Source organism: Rhipicephalus sanguineus, chromosome 4 (genome assembly GCF_013339695.2).
Source record: "Rhipicephalus sanguineus isolate Rsan-2018 chromosome 4, BIME_Rsan_1.4, whole genome shotgun sequence".
Lineage (NCBI taxonomy): Eukaryota > Metazoa > Arthropoda > Arachnida > Ixodida > Ixodidae > Rhipicephalus > Rhipicephalus sanguineus.
Window position 1 is genome coordinate 128722986 of NC_051179.1, and position 17842 is coordinate 128740827.

The 17842-nt window shown below is 46.3% G+C and overlaps 1 protein-coding gene and 1 long non-coding RNA gene across 9 annotated transcripts in view; both read left to right on the forward strand.

The window, feature by feature from the left end:
• LOC119390677 (gastrula zinc finger protein XlCGF57.1) overlaps positions 1-17842 on the forward strand; it is a 963551-nt gene that overhangs the window by 749730 nt on the left and 195979 nt on the right. The window lies entirely within an intron of this gene.
• LOC125758207 (uncharacterized) lies at positions 406-16438 on the forward strand. 2 transcript variants are annotated; one of them, XR_007415973.1, is made up of 2 exons: positions 406-419; positions 16284-16438. It is a non-coding gene; the product is annotated as an uncharacterized LOC125758207 (long non-coding RNA). The 2 variants fall into 2 exon arrangements; XR_007415972.1 differs by lacking the exon at positions 406-419 and adding an exon at positions 15104-15117.

Consider the following 17842-nt stretch of genomic DNA (forward strand, 5'->3'; position numbering starts at 1 on the left):
ACCTAAAAAGAAGCTTTGAATAATATTTAAATTTTACAGCAATTTATGCTAAGCAAGACAAGTAGCGCTATAAAAATACAGGCGAAAATAATGTGGTGCAAACCAGGTGCAAACGTCGTGCGCCCGGCGCGCCATCCGCGCTCGCCCGATACGAAGACAAGCCGAGCTTGCGGCCAAGCCAGCCAAGCTAAGCCAAATAGTTAACTCGGCGCACGCTTGTGTAATCTCGACACGTAAGCCTGCTTACACGGTGTTTGGTTTAGTGTATATCCGCGACGAGAACGTGAAGGCTATGTTCAACGTGCACCATAAGAACTCAGCCACAAATGTCTTGGATTATGACTCTACAAAGTGGCACCAAGAATAATGGCAAGACGAGCAACAAGCTTACGTCAAGGCCCATGCGCTCCGATTGTTCGGTGAGTTGAGTGCATGGTATTTACTCTTATTTAGTCTTTGTTTGATATTGCCCTTATTTTGTGTATTAAAAACGCGGGACGAAGCAGAAAGATCGGGAGAACAAGTCCCTCGTCCTCCGTCTCTGGTATCTGATGACAGCGAGACCAGCGACGCTTCAGTTCAGACGCTTTAATGGAGGTTGAATTATTGCACACATATATTGTTGCAGTTTGTTGTTGTGTTTGACTCTATGCACAAAGAACATAAGCGTAGATCAGGGCTGAAGGACCGGTGCCCTGCTCGTGAGTGTAGTTGAAGTCTCGCAAACCCTTTGCGTACTTTATGCTCAGCGTGTGTGTTGAGCCAAAAACGCGTTTATCGCCTCTTAAAGTCGATGCGGTGTGTGCGTTGGCGTGCGCACCAATCGGCTTATCAAACTTGTTCAACATAACATCATAAGAACGATATAATTCGTTACAAAATGTGCGTAACATAGGTTCATTGGTGCGGTTTATTAATGCTGTTGGCTTAATTGCATAAGCATGTAACGTGGCAGCACGTGTTTTAGCCACTCATTGCAGCCTGACTGCTGTGTTGGGCTTGCAACGATATGGAAACTAGGCTGCCTTGACTACAGTCTGTTATATCTTTCTGACTTGCCTCATCGTGAATCTACCATAGCTTAATTTAATTACTTCATGCCATCTTTAAGTTGACATTTAGTGGCATGCTCTATGCATAATAGTCACCACCAATCCCGAAAAAGATAACCATACAGATTGTAGTGATTAGTGAAATAGTTTGCAGTAATTCAGTGTTAACCACACAATGTATAAGCTTGGGCGAGTTTGCAGTTCATGCTTGGGTGAATCTCAAAGAACACAGGACGCAAGCATGTAGACAGGATAAGGCACCACTCATTTTTTTTCTTTTGCCCTCTCTTCTAATTTCCTTCCTCGATTGCCGCAAAATTTTGCAGATATGCTGTGTTCTTTTACGCAATAAGCCATAGTTGGGTGTGTAATATTTCACTCAGCCTTTCGCACGTTGTGAACATGTGCGGTGAATCACAGGTCTAGATAATTTTTCACTGTACCCCCAACTTGGTACACATTGCTATCAAAGTTAAGTTCAATACAGAAGTGTTACAGTTTTTCTGATTTCAGTGCTCTGTTTATTTTCAGAATTTTGGAGGCATTCCTCGAGTGCCGCTGCAGCTGCCCAGAAGAAAGTGACACAAGACATAGTTGCCTTGGCAAAATGGTCGCCGACATCATGAAGGGCCAGCATAAGCATTTGTAGTTTTGATTATGAAAATATATTTGAACGTATGCCTCATTCATCCTCTGTGATTATCATTGCATGGGCGCTGCTATATTGCAGGCCTTCTGCAGGACGACGGGACACCCATGAAACACTTTCTCAAGGCTAATTCTAATAGGGCAAAAAAAGGACAATAGGACAAGCGGGCAAAAAACAATGACAAGCTGGACCAGCTGCAGGGGGGAAACAACTGGACCAGCTGCAGGGGGGAAACAACTGGGACAGCTGCAGTGGGGAAGCAACTGGGACCAGTTGCAGTGGGGTACCCAACTGGGATCAGCTGGGACCAGTTGCAGTGGGGACCCAACTGGTCCCCGCTGGGAATTGGTTCCATAAACCATTTGAACTGGGACCAGTTGCATTCCCAGTTGCAAATTTTCACCTGGGGAGGCAGTGGCCAGGTGCGGGACGGTACAGCAGAAGAGTCGGAGCACGTGATAATCGCCGGGGACTCGAATTTAGTTAGATGCGAAGAAGCACTCAAGGAAAGGGTGAGAGGCGACAAACGAGTTTTAATAGGGAAGTTCCCGGCATAGACTGGAATCAGTGATGAGACAAGCTAGCGCAAAACTCGCAACTAAGGCTAATGGACGTAACCTCGTGATAATCGCGGGAGGTCTAAACGACGTCTTGAATGAAGAATCAGCCGAACTAGCGACCACATTGGCGAAAGGGGTCGATGACATGCGCGCCATTTCCCCTCAGTGCAGATAGTGGTTTGCACAATACCGGAAGTACCAGTGAGGAATATCAACTTGCAGAGAGCGGTTGTCGACGCAAACAAAGAGATATGGCGAATTAGTCGAGAGAAGAGCTTCGAGGTAGTGGATATAAACAGGGAGGTGCACAGGTGGGGCGGTTTCCAAAGAGACAGAATTCACTTCGATAAGAGGCTTGGTCATGAGGTGGGTTGGCGACTGGCAGGACGCACAGTAGCTTTCTGGGGGGCACGCGGGCCCTTCGGAGCCCAGGGTAGTTTTGTAATGAGGAAAACAACCAGGGGGACTCTTTGACAGGCAGTATAGCGAAAAACCAGAGAAAAGGTAAAAGAAGGGAGAAGGCGCGTGTTGCAATTAGTTACATAAACATGCAGGGTGGCAGAAAAAAGGCAAAATGGTTAGAGATTGAGGAGCAGTTAAGTAAGGAACAGATAGGCGTTTATGCGGTTACAGAAACACACCTTAGAGACTTGGAAGAGCCACCACATATTGACAATTATATTTGGGAAGGATGTAACAGGATCACATCAGAAAGGAGAGGTGGGGGTGTTGGAATGCTAATCCATAGCAGAACAAAATTGGATAGAGTGAAACAAACGTGTTCAGAGCACATGTGGGTTTCGGGCACAGTAGGTGGAAAGAAAACGTGGCTAGGTGTAGCTTACTTGTGGACGGGGAATAACTGCAGAGAAAAGAATCTGGAGATAGTGAAATGCATAAGCAAAGATATTAAGAATTTGGTCATGATGCGAGATAATCCTTCTAGGGGACATGAACGCTCACATTCATGACCTTGACGGATATTCAGACACCAATGGCAAGTTATTGCTAGATCTCTGCGAGCAACATAGTCTTGAGATAGTTAACGTGGGGCCTAAGTGTGAGGGGCAGATCACATGGGAAGTCGGAAACCGGCAATCGAGCATTGATTATTGTCTCATGACAGAAGGAACATATGACAAACTTAGAGAGATGAGAATAGACGAGGAAGGCATTAACAGCTTGGGTAGTGATCATAAACGCATAATATTACAAATGGGATATAAACTGATAATAAGAACATAGAATCAAAGTTTGGCAGCTTGTACCTAAATGACAAACAAATAACAAATATAGCCGCAAGAGTCGAGGAAAAAGACGAACTACCAGGTAAAGACTGGAAGTATAGTGAGCTGCTACATATAATCACAAAGAAATGGAAAAAGAGAAGAAAACGATTTGTTGGAAAGGAAAGAGAAAGCCAAAAGTTGGTGGAACAAAGAAATCCGGGGAGGCGATCGAGAAGCGACGTGAGGCATCACGGGAGCACAGACAAGCAAAAAAGGAGAGCGGCCACAGGACGAAGTCAACCAATATGGGAAATATATCTAGAGCAAAAATCCATTGTGCAGAAATTAGTCGAGGCAAAAATTAAAGGTGAAAGTGAACGCTGGATGACAGAGATTCGCGAAAAGAAGGCCGCGCCTAGGATATTCTGGAGCCACCTAAGAGCGCTGGGTAGGAAGTCTGTCACAATGCAACAACATATGGTAGATGAAGGAGGAAATCAATTGGAAGGGTATGAAGCGCTAGGTTACATCCGAAAGATAACAGCCGATTCGTTAAAAAGGTCGCCCAGGGGATTCCCCCAGTGAGTAAAAGTACGCAAAGGAGTGCAACCGACGAAGATGTAGTACTAGAGAATTTCAATTGGAAGAAAGCCGAAGGAAAAATTCCTAAGCGCACTACACCGGGCTTAGATGGGGTTCCCGTCAGCCTCATTAACGAACTCGGACATAACACTAAAGAAGCACTGCTGAAAGCCGTAGAAAAGTGCTTACAGGAGAGGGAAATACCAGACAGTTGGCGAAAAAGTAGAATGAACTTAATATATAAAGGCAGGGGAGAAAAGGATAACATTCGATCGTATAGACCGCTAACCATTACATCGGTGCTATACAGGTTGGCGATGCAGGCAGTAAAATTAAAAATAGAAGCGTGGGTGGAACAAATGATATTTTGGGAGAACTTCAGAATGGATTTCGAATCGACAGGCGGTTAGACGATAATCTGTTTGTTCTTACTCAGTGTATAGAAATATCGAAAATAGAAAACAGGCCCTTATACATAGCTTATCTAGATATTACCGGGGCGTATGACAACGTTAATCAGGAAATTTTGTGGGATATACTGGAAGAAGTGGGCATAGGTGACGACTGTATACAGCTTTTGAGGGAAATATACCGAGAAAATACAGTTTGTATAGAATGGGAAGGAACAAGTAGCAAGGACAGCGTTGAAATTAGCAAGGGGCTGAGACAGGGATGTCCTTTGTCCCCGCTGTTATTCATGCTGTACATGGTGAGGATGGAAAAAGCGCTAGAAGGTAGCAACATTGGATTTAATTTGTCACACAAACAGGTCGGCACGATGGTTGAGCAGAAGCTTCCAGGTCTATTTTATGCTGATGATATTGTCTTATTTGCGGACAGTCAAGATGATATACAGCGACTGGCAGATATATGCGGAAGGAATGTGAGGCTCTAGGACTAGGATTTAGTGCAACAAAATGTGGATTGATGGTATTCAATGATCACGAAGACCATAGCGGTCTTATACAGGGCCAAAAATACCGAGGGTAAGCGAGTACAAGTACCTCGGAGTATGGGTAAATGAGGGGATAGATATATGGAGGTACAAGAGAAAGCATCGGTAGCAAAGGGAAAGAGGAATGCTGCAATTATGAAGCACAGAGCTTTATGGGGATACAATAGGTACGAGGTGCTTCGAGGGCTGTGGAAGGGTGTGATGGTTCCGGGGCTTACATTTGGGAACTCAGTGGTGTGCATGAAGTCAGAGGTGCAATCAGGAATGGATGTAAATCAAAGGACGGTGGGCCGCCTCGCGTTGGGCGCTCACGGGAAGACGACAAATGAGGCGGTAAAGGGTGATATGGGATGGACAGGCTTTGAAGTGAGGGAAGCGCAGAGCAAAATGAGATTCGAAGAGAGGCTGAGGAAAATGAAGAAGAGTAGATGGGCAGAGAAGGTTTTCAGGTATTTGTATAGAAAAAGCGTTGACACGCAGTGGAGAAAAAGAACTAGGAGGCTCACCAGTAAATATACGGCTAGCAGTGCGGGCGATATGGCAACAAGGAGCATTAAGCGGAAGGTCAGAGAGGCGGAGAGGACTTATTGGATGGCAGCGATGGAAAAGAAGCCGGCTCTGAGTAACTACCGAAAGGGAAAAAAGGAAATAAGGAGGGAAAGGTTTTATGATAATTCAAGGGAAGCGCTTTACTGTTTGAAGCAAGGTCGGGCTGCCTTAGAACGCGTAGTTATAAAGCGAGATTCAGTAACGAAGAAGAACAATGTACATGCTGCGGGGGAACTAAGGAAACGATGGAACATGTACTGATTGAATGTGGCGATATTCACCCAGGTATACGTGTGGGCACGAGTCTACATGAAGCCTTGGGTTTTAGGGACAACAATGGAAAGCTGAACATGTCCGCGATAGAAATAAGTAAGAGACGGTTAGAGTATTGGTGGCAGAAAAGTAGAGATAAAGAACAAAAATAAATAATGGGGGAATAATAAGGTCATTCTGCCTTAAGAGGCAGAGAGATAGACCGTGAATTTGTATTTTTTGGTATAATAACATAGATTTAATCAATGTAGATAAGGTATTAGGCCAACATGAAACAAGGAAGCTTTTTTTTTTTTTTTTTCGAGCCTGGTGGCAGACATGTCACCGCCCCGTTACAAGGGGGCGCTCATAGCATCCATCCATCCATTCGCCGCCTTTCTTGCAAAAACCGTCGCTTCTCTCCCCGCACCTGCCTTGTGACTGCGCTGTCTCAGCACGTTCACAACCCTGCACGCGCTGTTTTCTGCTCGCCGTGCACGTGCAACTTCACGTACCGCTTGCTCTGAAGGTTAGAAAGATCCAGCGATGGAAGAAACGTTTCACGGTGGGAATCTCGCCAGAGGAGGACGGTTGATCGACCACCTTTTCGGGACCGAGCAGGTCGTCAAGGACCGATGCGTTTGGTGCGAACGCTACGCGCGTGCCGATGCTGAGCGGGCACATTTCTTTCTACGCGAGTTCTCGGATTATGTTACCGGTAAAACGCACTTTCGTTGCGGCAGTCGTGTCTACTCGGAGCTGTCAGCAAACATCCACCACGCTTTCGCGTGCGTTTCTACTGATAACTTTCGATTGCTTGGATGCCAAGTTTGTCGCGCGGCTTTAAATTTATTATGAGCTCAGTGTGAATAGTGTAAATTTACATCTCCCCTGTTGAGTCACTGGCTGCATCGCAATGCGCAGTGTTCAGTTTCGTGGGAGGTTTCCACTTTTGCCGAGGTTTGCATCGAATGATAACAACGTCGTATCGCAAGTATAATGTCACCTCAGATTTTTTTAGAGCTCCCTTTGACAGCATAATGAAACGCGCAAAAAAATAAAAAAAATTAATGCCCACTTCGACCATGCATGTTTCTTGCAGAGGCGTGTTTCATTTCGAATAATATCGACGCCTGATCACGCACCGTGTTCGCTTATTCGAATGTCGCTTTGGTTGTTTCGACAGTTCGCTTGGTCAGCATCATACTATGCAGGGGCGTAGCCAAAAGCGGGGGGGGGGGGGGGAGGTTGGGGGATTTAAACCTTCCCCGAAATTTTCAATTTTGCTTGCGTATATGTACACGCACACATGCAAACGCATGCACGAACATACATAAAGTATGGTAGAACCCCCCCCCCCCCCCGAAAAATTTCTGGCTACGCTCATGTTTATCATTATGCCGAGATTTGTGCCCGATAATAAGCGCATCTGAATTCGCGAAGCCATGCTGCCTTGGTTCCGCCTTGGTTCTTTTTGCCGCCTTGGTTCTTTTTTCAGCTCGTTTCCAAAGCGGCAGCTGTATATCGCCCGCGGCTCACGCGCACGCAAGGCTATATATACGCGCCGAACGCATCACATTATCACGAGGCACGCCTGGTGGGGACTTCGGATTAATTTCGGCCACCTGGGGTTCTTTAACGTGTACGTAAGTCTAAGTACGCCGGTGTTACTGCATTTCGCTCCCATCGAAATGCAGCTGCCGTATGCGTGAATCGAACCCATGACCACGATCTTAGCAGCGCAACACTTCAGCCTGCTAAGCAATCACGGCGTGTCGCAGACAAGGCCAATATAAACGCTCAGTGCAAACATGCAGCTTAATTCTGTTTACAGGGAGCCGCGACGAGAAATGTACCGCAATCAGCTGAATTAAACCCTTAGTACTCACGGCACGTTATTTAAACTGTGGTGTACGTAATAAGCCCACATGCTCCGCTGCTGTCACATTACAAATGGTTGACTCGGAAAGCCAGTGCGCAATCTCGAAACGTACAGCGGCTGTCTATTTGTTGTAGCTTCGGTTCACAAATGCACTTCCCTTTCAAATGAGCACGATCATCGCGTTTCTCCGCGTTAATAGTTCGTAATACGTGTACGACAAAAATTACTCCAAGGTAACAAGACCGCGAAAGCATCGCATGCCATAATCCACTCTTGACGCCTCTGCTCCTCGCACTGCTTGCATTGGAAACGGTAGAACATGACAGGAAGTTTTCGGCTCTTCGACATTTTTAAACTTTTGTGACAGTTCACAATGGAGCAGGACTGCATGCCTGCTTTCGAGTACAACGAAGGAACGGCCCCCATAGCGTGAAAAATGCGAGATAAAAGCCCCGGGGAGGACGTTCTACGCGCGCGCAGTGGGAAAACCAAGCAAGAGCGACCCGTCCGAGCTACCGGAGGTTTCCTCTCTCTCCGCTGGGGTGGTGGACGGCGCTGCGCAAACTGGAGCGTGCGAGCGAGCGTGAGAGGACGGACGTGTTTCTCGTGGGCTCCGGAATGACAGCGTCAGATAAGTTTTTTTTTTTTGCATGATTCGAGCTTGTTCTTTTAGTTATATGAGTACATAAGCCACTAGATTGAAGCTTAATAGGGCTTACAATTTTGTACTGTTTCCTGTGTGACAGTCGCCTGGGTCTTTCTTTTTTTTTGTTCGTTCACCACGTGGCTGAAAGGCACACATGTGCTTTGAAGTATAGCATACTTGCGGAGATTTGTGATACCATTTGACTTTAAGTGTATCTAATCCGCCGTGTGAACGATCTAGCCATGGTCAAAAAGACCGTAAAGTGTACAGGGTGCGGAATGGGATGGAAAATAGAGGTTTGTACCAGTGGCGCACCGACGGGGGGGGGGGGGGTTTGGGGGTTGTAACCCCCCCCCCCTGAGGCCGACCTGACCCCCCCCCCCGTAACTGCTTCACGGTCATTGTCACCGAGAATCCAACGTACACGTTCAGGTGGCCTTGTTAACGTTAACATTTCAATTCAAGAGGTGGTTTCAGGTCGAATTTCCTTCATTTAATGTGTTATATTCAGTCATCTACTCCTAAACAGAAAGAGCGAAAACCGCAAGTTCTGTGACCCTGTGTTCACTTCCAGTGAAGCAGTTTTGGACGAAAGAGAGATGCTTTCACGGGTCGTCGGTTTGACCCCTCTTCTTTTCCTGCACCCTCTGATTACTGCAATAGAGCAAGGAGATAGTTCGGAATCTTCGAAACAAGCTATTGTTCTTATTCTCGGGGGAAGTCTAAAACGGGACGGTGTACAATGATAATGCGGCGCGTGACTTAGCCACAGACGTCGTTGCACAGTGCTTGTGACATCAAAAAGTATTACGTATAGCAGCTAATCCAGCTGTGTACGCAGTGCTACATACATGTATGTCCAGAACAGGAGTTCGCAGTGTTGTTTACCGTTTATAACACTATTATCCGGTTCACACAGCTTCACACCTGCACACACGCAAATTATATTTGGTTACTGGGACGCTTCTAATGCAATTACAGATTAGAATATCAAGTGCTTCAAAAACATTAAATTGTCGGTGTCACATGGCTTGGTTTAATGGCACTAATGGAGCGACGACAAAGTTGCGCAACAAGTATATGTTGGTTTTGCCTCGAATGTGCAACTTTTCAAATTCTACGTCACAAAACTCATTTTATAGAAATAACAAGCGTTTTCATGCACATTCAATGCCTTACTCGCTATGGAATCGAAACTCGCTTAAGCGTGATGAACATTCCTGTTACGATGCCGATGGCATTCTCATTACGTTTTCTTAAATCCTTGATATTATAGTGAACACGAATTGTGTCCGTCACGGAGCACCTTTCTTTCCTTTAAATACTCAATAATGTACGCTCTCCTGCCGACAAACATTCTTTTTTCATCTAGATGGGTTCTACAAACATAAAATGAAAATGAGGTGGGATAGCCACTTCAACCAACAAGACCACAATTTCGATCAAGCCAAACTTTACATTCTACAAATTTACGGTCACCACGGGAGAGGAAATACATGGAATCGTATTTGATACTATTTGATACACAAATTTCAATCCCTACACCCATCAGGAATAAATCTAGCTCGTGGTAATTTGGAATCACTAAAAGCCATAGCATGATTTCTATAATATTAAGAGACATAAAGTACGCTCAGCCTTGAAATAACCTGGACAAATATTCTATTCGCAACCTGAAATCCCTACTAGCCTCCATCATACACTAACAATGTTCTTTTTTAAAAATATTTCAAGTTCTCCGCGCCTTATTCCGACTGTTCCCCCCTGCCTTTTTTTTTCTTCTTTTTCCCCTCCTCCTTCTTACTGGACTGCCGCCCAACTTTTGAGGCCATCGATCACACTTGATGTGTATGTCCGCCAATGACTTCACCCATTAAGCACGTGTGGGCTTCAAAAGTACACCGCCCGCTTGCCCCACCATCTTCTGCAGCCCTTTGTGAGTGCTAGACGCGCCGCCCATCTGCAGCCCTTTCCAAGCCGCTTCCATACTCCGCTCTTTTCTTTGTCGAGCCTTCTACGGCTCTCGCTTTGGTGAATGGCCCGTCCGTTTGCGCTAGTACACTGTAGCACTGTAACTGTAATTTGCGCCATACACACGTGCAGTCCGAAACGGGAGGGATAAAGCCCGGGCCGAAGCCAGTTCGAAACCGCAAACGGCGCCGCGTGCGCGACTTCTAAGCGAAACCACATGTTCGAAAAGCCGTCGGCGTAATAGGGTGCCGAAAAAAGAAGGAAAAAGAAACGGTCTTGCTGATATCCCCCCCCCCCCTCCGAGCGCGTGGCCCGCAGCCGACGATGGGGACGGGCGGTTCGTGAAAATGTTTTCAGCATTACAAGCACAATAGCACGTTCTCTGCCTTCTTTAAAAGACTGGCCACCGGAAGAGCGAACCCGAGGCATCCTCAACAAAACTGCTTGTACTGGCTGCGACGCCCGCTGCATCAGCGGAACTGAGAACCTGTAAGAAGGACGGGAAAGACGTGCACAATTTTGCAAAGACGCCGACCGCCGAATCAATTTTCTTGAAACTGTAGTCCTCGCAGCTGAAACCAATTACCGGAAATGAATGCTGGCAGATCCAAGCGACCCCCCTCGTGAACCACGTTGAAGGCAACCTACACGTAGCATCTTCGCTTTTCCCTGTGCAGAGCGCAAGAAAAAAGAAAAAGATGTCTGCGTACAGCCTCACACAGTCCGGCACTCCAAGTATCCCCCTTTCCCTGTCTCTCATCTAACAGTTCACCTCGACACATCCACACGCGAAAGGAACTCCCCACCCCCTTTTACTCTTCAAATCATTCCCACCGGTCAAGCCTTAGCACTCCTCTGTACTTTTGCTGACGAGCACCGCCGCCGCCTGACTCACCCTTTCGTACCCGCCGAACAAGAAAAGAAGCCTTCGTCGTTTGTCTCGCTCCCTCGAACTCTCAAGAACGAACCGTATGGATTCCGAAAGGTAGGGACACTGCTCACTCAAAGTTCCAAAGCTAAGAGGCCGTCGGCAGCGCTTCGAAACAAGTGTTTTCTGTTTTCTTCGGGGCTTGCGTTTTGTGCAGGCAAATGTTGTCGCCAGCGGGGTGGTCGTGCATTTTTTTCTTAACTTTGTTGACAGCGGACGGACGAGGTGCATTGGAGCGGCGAGAAGAAAGGCGACCTCGTAGTACGCGGCTCATTCGTCAAAGCGACCGCAATCCCCAGAGGCCGTACAGCGTACAGCTCGAGCACATGACGATATTCGTTCCTGCATTTCTGAGCAAGCCTTGGAGCAACAGTGTGTGCGTCGCCAGCCACGCCGCAGTACTGCACACACGCAGGGACCCAAGCAAGCACGAATACTATGCGAAATCCATACGTTGCGAAGACGGGAGGAGTAAGACGACGTGGCAGAATGAGTAAATGTTTTGAAGGCCGTGGGACAAGAAAAGGGGCTTTGGAAAATGCGAAAGGTATATTGGGGTGCCACGTTTTCTTTCTTTTTTTTTCAGTAGGCAACTCTCGCTCTCTCTCTTTTTACCACTTCTTTTTTGTATGTTGTACATCGGATGGAAAAGTTCGCTTTGCTAGAACTTGCTTCTGTGTCTGCTGCGCGAGTCGAGTCTGCGTCGACAGTGACCTACCACACCAGACATCTCGCTGACGTGCCAGTCGAACACGATCCTCACCTACTTCCCGACAAAGATTCCGTGTTCCAATTCAAGAGAAGCAGCAACAACACCGGAATGCCCGATTACGGCCAAGAAGGAACCGATGACTCGGCACATAGCGCCTTCGGATGCGTCAATAGATCAGTCACTTATCAGAGGGTACTTCAGTCGCCGAACCTGTGCACCCGAATGACATGGCAAATCGGTAAGCGTGACTACAACAGTTTATCCGTGAGCTGAGAATTGTATTGTACGTGTGCTGCACTGACCTGTGCATACTGTTTATAATCAATGCCAGAAAGTTTACAATCAATATTTACGATACACTTTCAGATTTGTAGTTTTGCGAGGCTCGAAGGAAGTATAATATAGGATGTTCTGCTCGCATTATGCACAGAATTCTCAGTTGCAGAATTTTTCAACTGCTAAAGTTGCCAATGGGGCTTGTTTGTATGACATTTCCTGATTACTGTGGCTATCGGACACAAGACACAATAAATGGAACACAAGAAAGGCACACGGCGCCGGGTGTCCTCGTGTGTCTTTCTTGCGTCCGATTTGTTTGCGCTACCATAGTAATAATTTGTTTTATAACAGTTTGTGCGATCGCCAGCCGGCCCGCGCGTCAGCGCCCTTATCACTACATGGAGCTGAAAAATCTACAAAAACAAGTATTTGCCAGACACATTTGTAGGAACTATATTACGCGTTGGTTTATTCAATTTGCCGTTTATTTTCTACGTGCGCTGCTTCACTGAGTGGTTTCTCGGCCCTCTCAAGTATTTTCAATATCTTGCTGCAAAACGCTGAAAGATCATCATCATCATCATCATCATCACATTTGATGTTATTATTATTATTATTATTATTATTATTATTATTATTATTATTATTATTATTATTATTATTATTTGGTATCACATATTTCATTTGTCGTTACATTCCTGTAGTCTTCTCAGAATTTCAACCCCCCCCTGAGAGAAATCCTGGGTGCGCTAATGGTTTGTACGGATGAGAAGACAGAGGGAGCTGACGCCAAGTGTAAGCAATGCGAGTTAGAGGCGAAAATGGAAATAATGATGGCTGCCCAGAATGAGCTCATGGTAAGAATCGCCGAGCTGGAGATTGCGTTGGCGACAGAGCGGGAAAAAAACGATGGCTATGGGGGGAAGGTTTAAGTCAGCCGAGGAGGGGTTAGCAAAGGTAGTCAAGGTGAACCAGGAAGCAAGCGACAGCGGGAACAGCGGAGCATCGACCCCAACAGTGGTAGACGCGAAGGGGGAAACAGGTTTGGAAAAGACAGGTGCAAGGGTCACAGGACCCAGCTTCCGCGAAGTAGTTGTGGGAAGGGGAGGGGACAAAGCAGCAGTGGCACGCGCTAATAACCGACCCAGGTGAAAATGTGCAACTGGGAATCCAACTGGTTTCAACTGGTATTAACTGGGATCAAATTTATTTATTTATTTATTTTATTGATACTGTAAGCCTTAACAGGCTCTTACAGGAGTGGGAAAAATGATACAGATTGACTTCTTCACATTAGACCACAGAACAAATAATAATAAGCAAAAAAAAATAAAAAATAAAAGAAAGAACAGTACAGACTACTCTAAACAATTACAGATTTCAACTATACATCTGGTTTCAACTATACATATGGTCCCAGTTGCAGTCCAACTGGCCCCAGTTGGAAACCAATGGGTCCCAGTTGATTCCAGTTGCAACTGGTTCCAGTTAGCAGCTGGTCCCAGTTACAACTCAACTGCTTCCAGTTGATTCCAGTTGCAACTGGTTCCAGTTAGCAGCTGTCCCAGTTACAACTCAACTGGTCCCAGTTGATTCCAGTTGCAACTGGTTCCAGTTAGCAGCTGTCCCAGTTACAACTCAACTGGCCACCAATGGGAACCATTACCAGTTGAACTGGAAGCAGCTGGTCCCAGTTGGAAACCCTAACCAGTTATACTGGAAGCAAGTGGTCCCAATTGTGCGCTGCCTAAGGGGGTGTTTTACCGAAAATAATGAAAATAGGTGTTTTTCTCGAATAGTCAGGCCTTCACCAAGTGCCCCCCCCCCCAAAAAAAAAAGATTCCTGGCTACGGGCCTGATATCCAGGCTCCAAATAAACAGTGATTCCGCTTCATTAACCGCGGTTGAGCAGAGCACTCGATCGGCTTCTCATGTTGAAACGAAGATCATGATCGAGCGAGGGTGACGAGACACACGTGGCGCAACGAAAGGGTTTTTCAGCGCCGCTTTACCGTTCGGAAATACTTACCGTCGTGGTTGGCACGTAGCTTTTCTAATCATGCCACTTTGATAATCTAATCACGTTAACGTACGCTGTCAGCAACTCGCGCGGCTATAATGTTATAGAAAAACTGCGTGTCTCGACCACGACAGTACAGTGTCTCCGTACCTGCCCTGCGGTAAACAGGCACTGGTAAAGCACGCTAAAGAAAAATGTGCAAACGCACGATGCTTGCGAATGAATCGACAACACAGCAGCGCCTAAATAGCGAAGGTGTTGTTAAACACCAGAGAATAATAACATAGAAACTGCCATGAGACCGCAACCGGCATAGAAACAGCCGATTGACCAAAAAAGTGAACCGGTGCGCTACGTGGCGCCAGAGATGCTGCGTGGTAATTGTTATGAACTTTTTTGTTCACGTTCCTTGCTTCTACAGAATGTCCTAACCTTAAAAAGAAGCTTTGAATAATATTTAAATTTTACAGCAATTTATGCTAAGCAAGACAAGTAGCGCTATAAAAATACAGGCGAAAATAATGTGGTGCAAACCAGGTGCAAACGTCGTGCGCCCGGCGCGCCATCCGCGCTCGCCCGATACGAAGACAAGCCGAGCTTGCGGCCAAGCCAGCCAAGCTAAGCCAAATAGTTAACTCGGCGCACGCTTTGTGTAATCTCGACACGTAAGCCTGCTTACACGGTGTTTGGTTTAGTGTATATCCGCGACGAGAACGTGAAGGCTATGTTCAACGTGCACCATAAGAACTCAGCCACAAATGTCTTGGATTATGACTCTACAAAGTGGCACCAAGAATAATGGCAAGACGAGCAACAAGCTTACGTCAAGGCCCATGCGCTCCGATTGTTCGGTGAGTTGAGTGCATGGTATTTACTCTTATTTAGTCTTTGTTTGATATTGCCCTTATTTTGTGTATTAAAAACGCGGGACGAAGCAGAAAGATCGGGAGAACAAGTCCCTCGTCCTCCGTCTCTGGTATCTGATGACAGCGAGACCAGCGACGCTTCAGTTCAGACGCTTTAATGGAGGTTGAATTATTGCACACATATATTGTTGCAGTTTGTTGTTGTGTTTGACTCTATGCACAAAGAAACATAAGCGTAGATCAGGGCTGAAGGACCGGTGCCCTGCTCGTGAGTGTAGTTGAAGTCTCGCAAACCCTTTGCGTACTTTATGCTCAGCGTGTGTGTTGAGCCAAAAACGCGTTTATCGCCTCTTAAAGTCGATGCGGTGTGTGCGTTGGCGTGCGCACCAATCGGCTTATCAAACTTGTTCAACATAACATCATAAGAACGATATAATTCGTTACAAAATGTGCGTAACATATGTTCATTGGTGCGGTTTATTAATGCTGTTGGCTTAATTGCATAAGCATGTAACGTGCAGCACGTGTTTTAGCCAACTCATTGCAGCCTGACTGCTGTGTTGGGCTTGCAACGATATGGAAACTAGGCTGCCTTGACTACAGTCTGTTATATCTTTCTGACTGCCTCATCGTGAATCTACCATAGCTTAATTTAATTACTTCATGCCATCTTTAAGTTGACATTTAGTGGCATGCTCTATGCATAATAGTCACCACCATCCCGAAAAAGATAACCATACAGATTGTAAGTGATTATTGAAATAGTTTGCAGTAATTCAGTGTTAACCACACAATGTATAAGCTTGGGCGAGTTTGCAGTTCATGCTTGGGTGAATCTCAAAGAACACAGGACGCAAGCATGTAGACAGGATAAGGCACCACTCATTTTTTTTCTTTTGCCCTCTCTTCTAATTTCCTTCCTCGATTGCCGCAAAATTTTGCAGATATGCTGTGTTCTTTTACGCAATAAGCCATAGTTGGGTGTGTAATATTTCACTCAGCCTTTCGCAACGTTGTGAACATGTGCGGTGAATCACAGGTCTAGATAATTTTTCACTGTACCCCCAACTTTGTACACATTGCTATCAAAGTTAAAGTTCAATACAGAAGTGTTACAGTTTTTCTGATTTCATGGCTCTGTTTATTTTCAGAATTTTGGAGGCATTTCCTCGAGTGCCGCTGCAGCTGCCCAGAAGAAAGTGACACAAGACATAGTTGCCTTGGCAAAATGGTCGCCGACATCATGAAGGGCCAGCATAAGCATTTGTAGTTTTGATTATGAAAATATATTTGAACGTATGCCTCATTCATCCTCTGTGATTATCATTGCATGGGCGCTGCTATATTGCAGGCCTTCTGCATGACGACGGGACACCCATGAAACACTTTCTCAAGGCTAATTCTAATAGGGCAAAAAAGGACAATAGGACAAGCGGGCAAAAAACAATGACAAGCTGGGACCAGCTGCAGTGGGGAAACAACTGGGACCAGCTGCAGTGGGGAAACAACTGGGACCAGCTGCAGTGGGGAAGCAACTGGGACCAGTTGCAGTGGGGACCCAACTGGGATCAGCTGGGACCAGTTGCAGTGGGGACCCAACTGGTCCCCGCTGGGAATTGTTCCATAAACCATTTGAACTGGGACCAGTTGCATTCCCAGTTGCAAATTTTCACCTGGGGAGGCAGTGGCCAGGTGCGGGACGGTACAGCAGAAGAGTCGGAGCACGTGATAATCGCCGGGGACTCGAATTTAGTTAGATGCGAAGAAGCACTCAAGGAAAGGGTGAGAGGCGACAAACGAGTTTTAATAGGGAAGTTCCCGGCATAGACTGGAATCAGTGATGAGACAAGCTAGCGCAAAACTCGCAACTAAGGCTAATGGACGTAACCTCGTGATAATCGCGGGAGGTCTAAACGACGTCTTGAATGAAGAATCAGCCGAACTAGCGACCACATTGGCGAAAGGGGTCGATGACATGCGCGCCATTTCCCCTCAGGTGCAGATAGTGGTTTGCACAATACCGGAAGTACCAGTGAGGAATATCAACTTGCAGAGAGCGGTTGTCGACGCAAACAAAGAGATATGGCGAATTAGTCGAGAGAAGAGCTTCGAGGTAGTGGATATAAACAGGGAGGTGCACAGGTGGGGCGGTTTCCAAAGAGACAGAATTCACTTCGATAAGAGGCTTGGTCATGAGGTGGGTTGGCGACTGGCAGGACGCACAGTAGCTTTCTGGGGGGCACGCGGGCCCTTCGGAGCCCAGGGTAGTTTGTAATGAGGAAAACAACCAGGGGGACTCTTTGACAGGCAGTATAGCGAAAAACCAGAGAAAAGGTAAAAGAAGGGAGAAGGCGCGTGTTGCAATTAGTTACATAAACATGCAGGGTGGCAGAAAAAAGGCAAAATGGTTAGAGATTGAGGAGCAGTTAAGTAAGGAACAGATAGGCGTTTATGCGGTTACAGAAACACACCTTAGAGACTTGGAAGAGCCACCACATATTGACAATTATATTTGGGAAGGATGTAACAGGATCACATCAGAAAGGAGAGGTGGGGGTGTTGGAATGCTAATCCATAGCAGAACAAAATTGGATAGAGTGAAACAAACGTGTTCAGAGCACATGTGGGTTTCGGGCACAGTAGGTGGAAAGAAAACGTGGCTAGGTGTAGCTTACTTGTGGACGGGGAATAACTGCAGAGAAAAGAATCT